Genomic DNA, 13,282 nt, shown 5'->3' with positions numbered 1-13,282 from the left:
AGCCACATGTTGTGGGGCTGAAGCTCAGTGGTAGAGCATTTGACTGCATGTAAAGAGGTCCGAGTGCCCGTAACACACATTTTTTTTCTTTACAAGCTTAACCGTATCCCACATATGTAGTTTATTGCAGAAAATTAAAAATGTTGAGGTACAGATGAGCTGCATGTTGCGGGGGTATAGCTCAGTGGTAGAGCATTTGACTGCAGATCAAGAGGTCCTTGGTTCAAATCCGAGTGCCCCCTAACACACGCATGCTTTTTTTACAGCTTAACCACATCCTACATATGTTGTTTATAGCAGACCCCCACTAGCTTTGCACTGCAAGATTTTGGTCGCCTCATCCAGTTGATGAGCAGCCACCCTGGAGCGCAGAGGTTCAAGAGGTCCTTGGTTCAAATACAAATGCCCGCTAATGCACAATTTTTTCTTGGTGGGGCATTGTGGTCAGACAGAAAAGAACCATAGAACTTCCTCTGTAGTATAAAGCAGCTGATAAGAGTAAAGAGCTTTAAATACAAGTCATTTACTAATCTGTCTAACTTTTTGGCACCAGTTAATGAAAAAAAAAAAAAAATTGACACACGAGTATCCCTTTAAGATCTACGAATGTAACTCTTTGATCTTTTTGTGGTTTGACAAAACTTACATCTAAGTTACATTTATAGATTGAACCCACCACCTTTACACTGTAAGGTGGCAAGGCTAACCACTTAGCATTCAGAGATCTTGACATAGCCAGTTGAGAGCTAGCTCCACCTTAGGTTGGAGTCCCCCCCCCCCTTTCCTCTGTGCAGTTGCTCTGTGTGCCAAAACAGGCCAAGACCTTGGTCGCCGCATATGCCTGACAAGCAGCTCCCACGGCATAGTGGTTAGAGCAGCCGCCTTGGAGCGAAGAGGTTGTGAGTTCGAATCCCGTCGAGACCCTGAAGATGACAGCTGTTAAAAGAGATGGATCGTGAGAACCTGGGATGTCTGGTGGATTGGAAGATATCGGTGCATGGATGGACTGAGGCGAGGTGGATGTCAAGGAGAGCAGTTGTCAAGGTAAGTGGTTGGAGGAAGGTGTAGTTGTGGGGCATTGTGGAAGGTGGACTGAGGCGAGGAGGATGTCAAGGAGAGCAGTTGTCGAGGTAAGTGATTGGAGGAAGGTGTAGTTGTGGGGCATCGTGGAAGGTGGACTGAGGCGAGGAGGATGTCAAGGAGAGCAGTTGTCGAGGTGAGTGGTTAGAGGGCGTTGCGGAGGAAGGTGTAGTTGTGGGGCATCGTGGAAGGTGGTCCACTGCCTGGAATGGAGGATTCTAGGTTGGGGATCTGCCAAAAGTGGTGTTGTGTCTGTTGAAGCATGTGGGATGTTGAAAATAAAAAGATGGGGGATTTTATTTGCCTTTTTTTTGTTTTGTTTTTTTTTCACACCAACTACCACCACTGCCTCCACACCAACTACCACCACTGCCACCAGCCCTTCACACCAATTACCGGGACCACTCACTTCCACACCAACAACCTTCTTCCTATGGAACCTTCCCACCCACACCACCACCACTCATGGGATTGGAAGATATCGGTGCATGGATGGACTGAGGCGAGGTGGATGTCAGGAAGAGCGAAATGGAGAGCAATGTCCCTGAAGACCCTGGAGCATGTCGCTGGATGGACTGAGGCGAGGAGGATGTCAAGGAGAGCAGTTGTCGAGGTAAGTGGTTAGAGGGCGTTGCGGAGGAAGGTGTAGTTGTGGGGCATCGTGGAAGGTGGTCCACTGCCTGGAATGGAGGATTCTAGGTTGGGGATCTGCCAAAAGTGGTGTTGTGTCTGTCGAAGCATGTGGGATGTTGAAAATAAAAAGATGGGGGATTTTATTTGCCTTTTTTTTTTTTTATATCAAGAAAACCTCCTCTGCGATCCACCATTGCCTCCAGCCCTTCACACCAACTACCACCACTGCCTCCACACCAACTACCATCATTGCCACCAGCCCTTCACACCAACTACCACCCAGGAACCGGGACCACTCACTTCCACACCAACAACCTTCTTCCTATGGAACCTTCCCACCCACACTCACATACCAGCTACCACAGCCATCCACACCAGAGCTCCTTCTCCAACACCTTATGGGTGCCCAACCATCAACCACTTCACACACACACACACACACACACACACACACACACACACACACACACAGTCCTCCGCTTCCACACTCTGCTGCCACAATTTCTCCAAACGAGCTTCAGGGTGTTCACAGGACTTGAACTCACAACCTCTCTGCTCCAAGGCAGCAGCTCTAACCACTAGACCATGAGAGCTTCATGGAAACTGGCAAGGATGACTGTGGTCTTGGCCTGTTTTGACAAAATCATTTTTTTCCCCACCGGTTCATATACATTTGACTGGGACAGTACAGGCAAGCCGAGAGCTAGTTCGGACTTAGCTTCGAATCCCCCCTCTGTGCGGTTACCCTGGCAAGCCATGTGTTGCGGGGGTATAGCTCAGTGGTAGAGCATTTGACTGCAGATCAAGAGGTCCTTGGCTCAAATCCGAGTGCCCCCTAACACACATTTTTTTTGCTTTACGACTTAACCATATCCCACATATGTAGTGGGGGGGGGGGAGGCGACATAGGAAGAAGGTTGTTGGTGTGGAAGTGAGTGGCCCTGGGTGGTGGGGTGAAGGGCTGGAGGCAGTGGTGGTAGTTGGTGTGAAGGGCTGGAGGCAACGTTGAGGTACAAACAAGCCACATGTTGTGGGGCTGAAGCTCAGTGGTAGAGCATTTGACTGCATGTAAAGAGGTCCGAGTGCCCGTAACACACATTTTTTTTCTTTACAAGCTTAACCGTATCCCACATATGTAGTTTATTGCAGAAAATTAAAAATGTTGAGGTACAGATGAGCTGCATGTTGCGGGGGTATAGCTCAGTGGTAGAGCATTTGACTGCAGATCAAGAGGTCCTTGGTTCAAATCCGAGTGCCCCCTAACACACGCATGCTTTTTTTACAGCTTAACCACATCCTACATATGTTGTTTATAGCAGACCCCCACTAGCTTTGCACTGCAAGATTTTGGTCGCCTCATCCAGTTGATGAGCAGCCACCCTGGAGCGCAGAGGTTCAAGAGGTCCTTGGTTCAAATACAAATGCCCGCTAATGCACAATTTTTTCTTGGTGGGGCATTGTGGTCAGACAGAAAAGAACCATAGAACTTCCTCTGTAGTATAAAGCAGCTGATAAGAGTAAAGAGCTTTAAATACAAGTCATTTACTAATCTGTCTAACTTTTTGGCACCAGTTAATGAAAAAAAAAAAAAAATTGACACACGAGTATCCCTTTAAGATCTACGAATGTAACTCTTTGATCTTTTTGTGGTTTGACAAAACTTACATCTAAGTTACATTTATAGATTGAACCCACCACCTTTACACTGTAAGGTGGCAAGGCTAACCACTTAGCATTCAGAGATCTTGACATAGCCAGTTGAGAGCTAGCTCCACCTTAGGTTGGAGTCCCCCCCCCCCTTTCCTCTGTGCAGTTGCTCTGTGTGCCAAAACAGGCCAAGACCTTGGTCGCCGCATATGCCTGACAAGCAGCTCCCACGGCATAGTGGTTAGAGCAGCCGCCTTGGAGCGAAGAGGTTGTGAGTTCGAATCCCGTCGAGACCCTGAAGATGACAGCTGTTAAAAGAGATGGATCGTGAGAACCTGGGATGTCTGGTGGATTGGAAGATATCGGTGCATGGATGGACTGAGGCGAGGTGGATGTCAAGGAGAGCAGTTGTCAAGGTAAGTGGTTGGAGGAAGGTGTAGTTGTGGGGCATTGTGGAAGGTGGACTGAGGCGAGGAGGATGTCAAGGAGAGCAGTTGTCGAGGTAAGTGATTGGAGGAAGGTGTAGTTGTGGGGCATCGTGGAAGGTGGACTGAGGCGAGGAGGATGTCAAGGAGAGCAGTTGTCGAGGTGAGTGGTTAGAGGGCGTTGCGGAGGAAGGTGTAGTTGTGGGGCATCGTGGAAGGTGGTCCACTGCCTGGAATGGAGGATTCTAGGTTGGGGATCTGCCAAAAGTGGTGTTGTGTCTGTTGAAGCATGTGGGATGTTGAAAATAAAAAGATGGGGGATTTTATTTGCCTTTTTTTTGTTTTGTTTTTTTTTCACACCAACTACCACCACTGCCTCCACACCAACTACCACCACTGCCACCAGCCCTTCACACCAATTACCGGGACCACTCACTTCCACACCAACAACCTTCTTCCTATGGAACCTTCCCACCCACACCACCACCACTCATGGGATTGGAAGATATCGGTGCATGGATGGACTGAGGCGAGGTGGATGTCAGGAAGAGCGAAATGGAGAGCAATGTCCCTGAAGACCCTGGAGCATGTCGCTGGATGGACTGAGGCGAGGAGGATGTCAAGGAGAGCAGTTGTCGAGGTAAGTGGTTAGAGGGCGTTGCGGAGGAAGGTGTAGTTGTGGGGCATCGTGGAAGGTGGTCCACTGCCTGGAATGGAGGATTCTAGGTTGGGGATCTGCCAAAAGTGGTGTTGTGTCTGTCGAAGCATGTGGGATGTTGAAAATAAAAAGATGGGGGATTTTATTTGCCTTTTTTTTTTTTTATATCAAGAAAACCTCCTCTGCGATCCACCATTGCCTCCAGCCCTTCACACCAACTACCACCACTGCCTCCACACCAACTACCATCATTGCCACCAGCCCTTCACACCAACTACCACCCAGGAACCGGGACCACTCACTTCCACACCAACAACCTTCTTCCTATGGAACCTTCCCACCCACACTCACATACCAGCTACCACAGCCATCCACACCAGAGCTCCTTCTCCAACACCTTATGGGTGCCCAACCATCAACCACTTCACACACACACACACACACACACACACACAGTCCTCCGCTTCCACACTCTGCTGCCACAATTTCTCCAAACGAGCTTCAGGGTGTTCACAGGACTTGAACTCACAACCTCTCTGCTCCAAGGCAGCAGCTCTAACCACTAGACCATGAGAGCTTCATGGAAACTGGCAAGGATGACTGTGGTCTTGGCCTGTTTTGACAAAATCATTTTTTTCCCCACCGGTTCATATACATTTGACTGGGACAGTACAGGCAAGCCGAGAGCTAGTTCGGACTTAGCTTCGAATCCCCCCTCTGTGCGGTTACCCTGGCAAGCCATGTGTTGCGGGGGTATAGCTCAGTGGTAGAGCATTTGACTGCAGATCAAGAGGTCCTTGGCTCAAATCCGAGTGCCCCCTAACACACATTTTTTTTGCTTTACGACTTAACCATATCCCACATATGTAGTGGGGGGGGGGGAGGCGACATAGGAAGAAGGTTGTTGGTGTGGAAGTGAGTGGCCCTGGGTGGTGGGGTGAAGGGCTGGAGGCAGTGGTGGTAGTTGGTGTGAAGGGCTGGAGGCAACGTTGAGGTACAAACAAGCCACATGTTGTGGGGCTGAAGCTCAGTGGTAGAGCATTTGACTGCATGTAAAGAGGTCCGAGTGCCCGTAACACACATTTTTTTTCTTTACAAGCTTAACCGTATCCCACATATGTAGTTTATTGCAGAAAATTAAAAATGTTGAGGTACAGATGAGCTGCATGTTGCGGGGGTATAGCTCAGTGGTAGAGCATTTGACTGCAGATCAAGAGGTCCTTGGTTCAAATCCGAGTGCCCCCTAACACACGCATGCTTTTTTTACAGCTTAACCACATCCTACATATGTTGTTTATAGCAGACCCCCACTAGCTTTGCACTGCAAGATTTTGGTCGCCTCATCCAGTTGATGAGCAGCCACCCTGGAGCGCAGAGGTTCAAGAGGTCCTTGGTTCAAATACAAATGCCCGCTAATGCACAATTTTTTCTTGGTGGGGCATTGTGGTCAGACAGAAAAGAACCATAGAACTTCCTCTGTAGTATAAAGCAGCTGATAAGAGTAAAGAGCTTTAAATACAAGTCATTTACTAATCTGTCTAACTTTTTGGCACCAGTTAATGAAAAAAAAAAAAAAATTGACACACGAGTATCCCTTTAAGATCTACGAATGTAACTCTTTGATCTTTTTGTGGTTTGACAAAACTTACATCTAAGTTACATTTATAGATTGAACCCAACCACCTTTACACTGTAAGGTGGCAAGGCTAACCACTTAGCATTCAGAGATCTTGACATAGCCAGTTGAGAGCTAGCTCCACCTTAGGTTGGAGTCCCCCCCCCCCTTTCCTCTGTGCAGTTGCTCTGTGTGCCAAAACAGGCCAAGACCTTGGTCGCCGCATATGCCTGACAAGCAGCTCCCACGGCATAGTGGTTAGAGCAGCCGCCTTGGAGCGAAGAGGTTGTGAGTTCGAATCCCGTCGAGACCCTGAAGATGACAGCTGTTAAAAGAGATGGATCGTGAGAACCTGGGATGTCTGGTGGATTGGAAGATATCGGTGCATGGATGGACTGAGGCGAGGTGGATGTCAAGGAGAGCAGTTGTCAAGGTAAGTGGTTGGAGGAAGGTGTAGTTGTGGGGCATTGTGGAAGGTGGACTGAGGCGAGGAGGATGTCAAGGAGAGCAGTTGTCGAGGTAAGTGATTGGAGGAAGGTGTAGTTGTGGGGCATCGTGGAAGGTGGACTGAGGCGAGGAGGATGTCAAGGAGAGCAGTTGTCGAGGTGAGTGGTTAGAGGGCGTTGCGGAGGAAGGTGTAGTTGTGGGGCATCGTGGAAGGTGGTCCACTGCCTGGAATGGAGGATTCTAGGTTGGGGATCTGCCAAAAGTGGTGTTGTGTCTGTTGAAGCATGTGGGATGTTGAAAATAAAAAGATGGGGGATTTTATTTGCCTTTTTTTTGTTTTGTTTTTTTTTCACACCAACTACCACCACTGCCTCCACACCAACTACCACCACTGCCACCAGCCCTTCACACCAATTACCGGGACCACTCACTTCCACACCAACAACCTTCTTCCTATGGAACCTTCCCACCCACACCACCACCACTCATGGGATTGGAAGATATCGGTGCATGGATGGACTGAGGCGAGGTGGATGTCAGGAAGAGCGAAATGGAGAGCAATGTCCCTGAAGACCCTGGAGCATGTCGCTGGATGGACTGAGGCGAGGAGGATGTCAAGGAGAGCAGTTGTCGAGGTAAGTGGTTAGAGGGCGTTGCGGAGGAAGGTGTAGTTGTGGGGCATCGTGGAAGGTGGTCCACTGCCTGGAATGGAGGATTCTAGGTTGGGGATCTGCCAAAAGTGGTGTTGTGTCTGTCGAAGCATGTGGGATGTTGAAAATAAAAAGATGGGGGATTTTATTTGCCTTTTTTTTTTTTTATATCAAGAAAACCTCCTCTGCGATCCACCATTGCCTCCAGCCCTTCACACCAACTACCACCACTGCCTCCACACCAACTACCATCATTGCCACCAGCCCTTCACACCAACTACCACCCAGGAACCGGGACCACTCACTTCCACACCAACAACCTTCTTCCTATGGAACCTTCCCACCCACACTCACATACCAGCTACCACAGCCATCCACACCAGAGCTCCTTCTCCAACACCTTATGGGTGCCCAACCATCAACCACTTCACACACACACACACACACACACACAGTCCTCCGCTTCCACACTCTGCTGCCACAATTTCTCCAAACGAGCTTCAGGGTGTTCACAGGACTTGAACTCACAACCTCTCTGCTCCAAGGCAGCAGCTCTAACCACTAGACCATGAGAGCTTCATGGAAACTGGCAAGGATGACTGTGGTCTTGGCCTGTTTTGACAAAATCATTTTTTTCCCCACCGGTTCATATACATTTGACTGGGACAGTACAGGCAAGCCGAGAGCTAGTTCGGACTTAGCTTCGAATCCCCCCTCTGTGCGGTTACCCTGGCAAGCCATGTGTTGCGGGGGTATAGCTCAGTGGTAGAGCATTTGACTGCAGATCAAGAGGTCCTTGGCTCAAATCCGAGTGCCCCCTAACACACATTTTTTTTGCTTTACGACTTAACCATATCCCACATATGTAGTGGGGGGGGGGAGGCGACATAGGAAGAAGGTTGTTGGTGTGGAAGTGAGTGGCCCTGGGTGGTGGGGTGAAGGGCTGGAGGCAGTGGTGGTAGTTGGTGTGAAGGGCTGGAGGCAACGTTGAGGTACAAACAAGCCACATGTTGTGGGGCTGAAGCTCAGTGGTAGAGCATTTGACTGCATGTAAAGAGGTCCGAGTGCCCGTAACACACATTTTTTTTCTTTACAAGCTTAACCGTATCCCACATATGTAGTTTATTGCAGAAAATTAAAAATGTTGAGGTACAGATGAGCTGCATGTTGCGGGGGTATAGCTCAGTGGTAGAGCATTTGACTGCAGATCAAGAGGTCCTTGGTTCAAATCCGAGTGCCCCCTAACACACGCATGCTTTTTTTACAGCTTAACCACATCCTACATATGTTGTTTATAGCAGACCCCCACTAGCTTTGCACTGCAAGATTTTGGTCGCCTCATCCAGTTGATGAGCAGCCACCCTGGAGCGCAGAGGTTCAAGAGGTCCTTGGTTCAAATACAAATGCCCGCTAATGCACAATTTTTTCTTGGTGGGGCATTGTGGTCAGACAGAAAAGAACCATAGAACTTCCTCTGTAGTATAAAGCAGCTGATAAGAGTAAAGAGCTTTAAATACAAGTCATTTACTAATCTGTCTAACTTTTTGGCACCAGTTAATGAAAAAAAAAAAAAAATTGACACACGAGTATCCCTTTAAGATCTACGAATGTAACTCTTTGATCTTTTTGTGGTTTGACAAAACTTACATCTAAGTTACATTTATAGATTGAACCCACCACCTTTACACTGTAAGGTGGCAAGGCTAACCACTTAGCATTCAGAGATCTTGACATAGCCAGTTGAGAGCTAGCTCCACCTTAGGTTGGAGTCCCCCCCCCCTTTCCTCTGTGCAGTTGCTCTGTGTGCCAAAACAGGCCAAGACCTTGGTCGCCGCATATGCCTGACAAGCAGCTCCCACGGCATAGTGGTTAGAGCAGCCGCCTTGGAGCGAAGAGGTTGTGAGTTCGAATCCCGTCGAGACCCTGAAGATGACAGCTGTTAAAAGAGATGGATCGTGAGAACCTGGGATGTCTGGTGGATTGGAAGATATCGGTGCATGGATGGACTGAGGCGAGGTGGATGTCAAGGAGAGCAGTTGTCAAGGTAAGTGGTTGGAGGAAGGTGTAGTTGTGGGGCATTGTGGAAGGTGGACTGAGGCGAGGAGGATGTCAAGGAGAGCAGTTGTCGAGGTAAGTGATTGGAGGAAGGTGTAGTTGTGGGGCATCGTGGAAGGTGGACTGAGGCGAGGAGGATGTCAAGGAGAGCAGTTGTCGAGGTGAGTGGTTAGAGGGCGTTGCGGAGGAAGGTGTAGTTGTGGGGCATCGTGGAAGGTGGTCCACTGCCTGGAATGGAGGATTCTAGGTTGGGGATCTGCCAAAAGTGGTGTTGTGTCTGTTGAAGCATGTGGGATGTTGAAAATAAAAAGATGGGGGATTTTATTTGCCTTTTTTTTGTTTTGTTTTTTTTTCACACCAACTACCACCACTGCCTCCACACCAACTACCACCACTGCCACCAGCCCTTCACACCAATTACCGGGACCACTCACTTCCACACCAACAACCTTCTTCCTATGGAACCTTCCCACCCACACCACCACCACTCATGGGATTGGAAGATATCGGTGCATGGATGGACTGAGGCGAGGTGGATGTCAGGAAGAGCGAAATGGAGAGCAATGTCCCTGAAGACCCTGGAGCATGTCGCTGGATGGACTGAGGCGAGGAGGATGTCAAGGAGAGCAGTTGTCGAGGTAAGTGGTTAGAGGGCGTTGCGGAGGAAGGTGTAGTTGTGGGGCATCGTGGAAGGTGGTCCACTGCCTGGAATGGAGGATTCTAGGTTGGGGATCTGCCAAAAGTGGTGTTGTGTCTGTCGAAGCATGTGGGATGTTGAAAATAAAAAGATGGGGGATTTTATTTGCCTTTTTTTTTTTTTATATCAAGAAAACCTCCTCTGCGATCCACCATTGCCTCCAGCCCTTCACACCAACTACCACCACTGCCTCCACACCAACTACCATCATTGCCACCAGCCCTTCACACCAACTACCACCCAGGAACCGGGACCACTCACTTCCACACCAACAACCTTCTTCCTATGGAACCTTCCCACCCACACTCACATACCAGCTACCACAGCCATCCACACCAGAGCTCCTTCTCCAACACCTTATGGGTGCCCAACCATCAACCACTTCACACACACACACACACACACAGTCCTCCGCTTCCACACTCTGCTGCCACAATTTCTCCAAACGAGCTTCAGGGTGTTCACAGGACTTGAACTCACAACCTCTCTGCTCCAAGGCAGCAGCTCTAACCACTAGACCATGAGAGCTTCATGGAAACTGGCAAGGATGACTGTGGTCTTGGCCTGTTTTGACAAAATCATTTTTTTCCCCACCGGTTCATATACATTTGACTGGGACAGTACAGGCAAGCCGAGAGCTAGTTCGGACTTAGCTTCGAATCCCCCCTCTGTGCGGTTACCCTGGCAAGCCATGTGTTGCGGGGGTATAGCTCAGTGGTAGAGCATTTGACTGCAGATCAAGAGGTCCTTGGCTCAAATCCGAGTGCCCCCTAACACACATTTTTTTTGCTTTACGACTTAACCATATCCCACATATGTAGTGGGGGGGGGGAGGCGACATAGGAAGAAGGTTGTTGGTGTGGAAGTGAGTGGCCCTGGGTGGTGGGGTGAAGGGCTGGAGGCAGTGGTGGTAGTTGGTGTGAAGGGCTGGAGGCAACGTTGAGGTACAAACAAGCCACATGTTGTGGGGCTGAAGCTCAGTGGTAGAGCATTTGACTGCATGTAAAGAGGTCCGAGTGCCCGTAACACACATTTTTTTTCTTTACAAGCTTAACCGTATCCCACATATGTAGTTTATTGCAGAAAATTAAAAATGTTGAGGTACAGATGAGCTGCATGTTGCGGGGGTATAGCTCAGTGGTAGAGCATTTGACTGCAGATCAAGAGGTCCTTGGTTCAAATCCGAGTGCCCCCTAACACACGCATGCTTTTTTTACAGCTTAACCACATCCTACATATGTTGTTTATAGCAGACCCCCACTAGCTTTGCACTGCAAGATTTTGGTCGCCTCATCCAGTTGATGAGCAGCCACCCTGGAGCGCAGAGGTTCAAGAGGTCCTTGGTTCAAATACAAATGCCCGCTAATGCACAATTTTTTCTTGGTGGGGCATTGTGGTCAGACAGAAAAGAACCATAGAACTTCCTCTGTAGTATAAAGCAGCTGATAAGAGTAAAGAGCTTTAAATACAAGTCATTTACTAATCTGTCTAACTTTTTGGCACCAGTTAATTAAAAAAAAAAAAAAATTGACACACGAGTATCCCTTTAAGATCTACGAATGTAACTCTTTGATCTTTTTGTGGTTTGACAAAACTTACATCTAAGTTACATTTATAGATTGAACCCACCACCTTTACACTGTAAGGTGGCAAGGCTAACCACTTAGCATTCAGAGATCTTGACATAGCCAGTTGAGAGCTAGCTCCACCTTAGGTTGGAGTCCCCCCCCCCCCTTTCCTCTGTGCAGTTGCTCTGTGTGCCAAAACAGGCCAAGACCTTGGTCGCCGCATATGCCTGACAAGCAGCTCCCACGGCATAGTGGTTAGAGCAGCCGCCTTGGAGCGAAGAGGTTGTGAGTTCGAATCCCGTCGAGACCCTGAAGATGACAGCTGTTAAAAGAGATGGATCGTGAGAACCTGGGATGTCTGGTGGATTGGAAGATATCGGTGCATGGATGGACTGAGGCGAGGTGGATGTCAAGGAGAGCAGTTGTCAAGGTAAGTGGTTGGAGGAAGGTGTAGTTGTGGGGCATTGTGGAAGGTGGACTGAGGCGAGGAGGATGTCAAGGAGAGCAGTTGTCGAGGTAAGTGATTGGAGGAAGGTGTAGTTGTGGGGCATCGTGGAAGGTGGACTGAGGCGAGGAGGATGTCAAGGAGAGCAGTTGTCGAGGTGAGTGGTTAGAGGGCGTTGCGGAGGAAGGTGTAGTTGTGGGGCATTGTGGAAGGTGGTCCACTGCCTGGAATGGAGGATTCTAGGTTGGGGATCTGCCAAAAGTGGTGTTGTGTCTGTTGAAGCATGTGGGATGTTGAAAATAAAAAGATGGGGGATTTTATTTGCCTTTTTTTTGTTTTTTTTTTTTTTCACACCAACTACCACCACTGCCTCCACACCAACTACCACCACTGCCACCAGCCCTTCACACCAATTACCGGGACCACTCACTTCCACACCAACAACCTTCTTCCTATGGAACCTTCCCACCCACACCACCACCACTCATGGGATTGGAAGATATCGGTGCATGGATGGACTGAGGCGAGGTGGATGTCAGGAAGAGCGAAATGGAGAGCAATGTCCCTGAAGACCCTGGAGCATGTCGCTGGATGGACTGAGGCGAGGAGGATGTCAAGGAGAGCAGTTGTCGAGGTAAGTGGTTAGAGGGCGTTGCGGAGGAAGGTGTAGTTGTGGGGCATCGTGGAAGGTGGTCCACTGCCTGGAATGGAGGATTCTAGGTTGGGGATCTGCCAAAAGTGGTGTTGTGTCTGTCGAAGCATGTGGGATGTTGAAAATAAAAAGATGGGGGATTTTATTTGCCTTTTTTTTTTTTTATATCAAGAAAACCTCCTCTGCGATCCACCATTGCCTCCAGCCCTTCACACCAACTACCACCACTGCCTCCACACCAACTACCATCATTGCCACCAGCCCTTCACACCAACTACCACCCAGGAACCGGGACCACTCACTTCCACACCAACAACCTTCTTCCTATGGAACCTTCCCACCCACACTCACATACCAGCTACCACAGCCATCCACACCAGAGCTCCTTCTCCAACACCTTATGGGTGCCCAACCATCAACCACTTCACACACACACACACACACACACACACACAGTCCTCCGCTTCCACACTCTGCTGCCACAATTTCTCCAAACGAGCTTCAGGGTGTTCACAGGACTTGAACTCACAACCTCTCTGCTCCAAGGCAGCAGCTCTAACCACTAGACCATGAGAGCTTCATGGAAACTGGCAAGGATGACTGTGGTCTTGGCCTGTTTTGACAAAATCATTTTTTTCCCCACCGGTTCATATACATTTGACTGGGACAGTACAGGCAAGCCGAGAGCTAGTTCGGACTTAGCTTCGAAT

The 13,282-nt window shown here is 49.0% G+C and overlaps 9 non-coding genes across 9 annotated transcripts; all 9 read left to right on the top strand.

Annotated features, from left to right (window-relative positions):
• The first annotated feature begins 170 nt into the window (after nucleotides 1–170).
• On the top strand, nucleotides 171–242 carry TRNAC-GCA (transfer RNA cysteine (anticodon GCA)). The gene has a single exon. It is a non-coding gene; the product is annotated as a tRNA-Cys (tRNA).
• A 2,236-nt stretch (nucleotides 243–2,478) lies between these two features.
• TRNAC-GCA (transfer RNA cysteine (anticodon GCA)) lies at nucleotides 2,479–2,550 on the top strand. The gene has a single exon. It is a non-coding gene; the product is annotated as a tRNA-Cys (tRNA).
• Nucleotides 2,551–2,902: 352 nt separating this feature from the next.
• On the top strand, nucleotides 2,903–2,974 carry TRNAC-GCA (transfer RNA cysteine (anticodon GCA)). The gene has a single exon. It is a non-coding gene; the product is annotated as a tRNA-Cys (tRNA).
• A 2,218-nt stretch (nucleotides 2,975–5,192) lies between these two features.
• On the top strand, nucleotides 5,193–5,264 carry TRNAC-GCA (transfer RNA cysteine (anticodon GCA)). Its single transcript has one exon. It is a non-coding gene; the product is annotated as a tRNA-Cys (tRNA).
• Nucleotides 5,265–5,616: 352 nt separating this feature from the next.
• On the top strand, nucleotides 5,617–5,688 carry TRNAC-GCA (transfer RNA cysteine (anticodon GCA)). Its single transcript has one exon. It is a non-coding gene; the product is annotated as a tRNA-Cys (tRNA).
• A 2,215-nt stretch (nucleotides 5,689–7,903) lies between these two features.
• On the top strand, nucleotides 7,904–7,975 carry TRNAC-GCA (transfer RNA cysteine (anticodon GCA)). Its single transcript has one exon. It is a non-coding gene; the product is annotated as a tRNA-Cys (tRNA).
• Nucleotides 7,976–8,326: 351 nt separating this feature from the next.
• On the top strand, nucleotides 8,327–8,398 carry TRNAC-GCA (transfer RNA cysteine (anticodon GCA)). The gene has a single exon. It is a non-coding gene; the product is annotated as a tRNA-Cys (tRNA).
• A 2,209-nt stretch (nucleotides 8,399–10,607) lies between these two features.
• Nucleotides 10,608–10,679, top strand: TRNAC-GCA (transfer RNA cysteine (anticodon GCA)). The gene has a single exon. It is a non-coding gene; the product is annotated as a tRNA-Cys (tRNA).
• A 351-nt stretch (nucleotides 10,680–11,030) lies between these two features.
• On the top strand, nucleotides 11,031–11,102 carry TRNAC-GCA (transfer RNA cysteine (anticodon GCA)). The gene has a single exon. It is a non-coding gene; the product is annotated as a tRNA-Cys (tRNA).
• Nucleotides 11,103–13,282: the final 2,180 nt, after the last annotated feature.

The sequence above is a fragment of the Hyla sarda genome, unplaced genomic scaffold (genome assembly GCF_029499605.1).
Source record: "Hyla sarda isolate aHylSar1 unplaced genomic scaffold, aHylSar1.hap1 scaffold_2050, whole genome shotgun sequence".
Classification (NCBI taxonomy): domain Eukaryota; kingdom Metazoa; phylum Chordata; class Amphibia; order Anura; family Hylidae; genus Hyla; species Hyla sarda.
The sequence above is the reverse complement of the archived record's forward strand: the minus strand, read 5'-3'. Positions and strand labels throughout refer to the sequence as shown.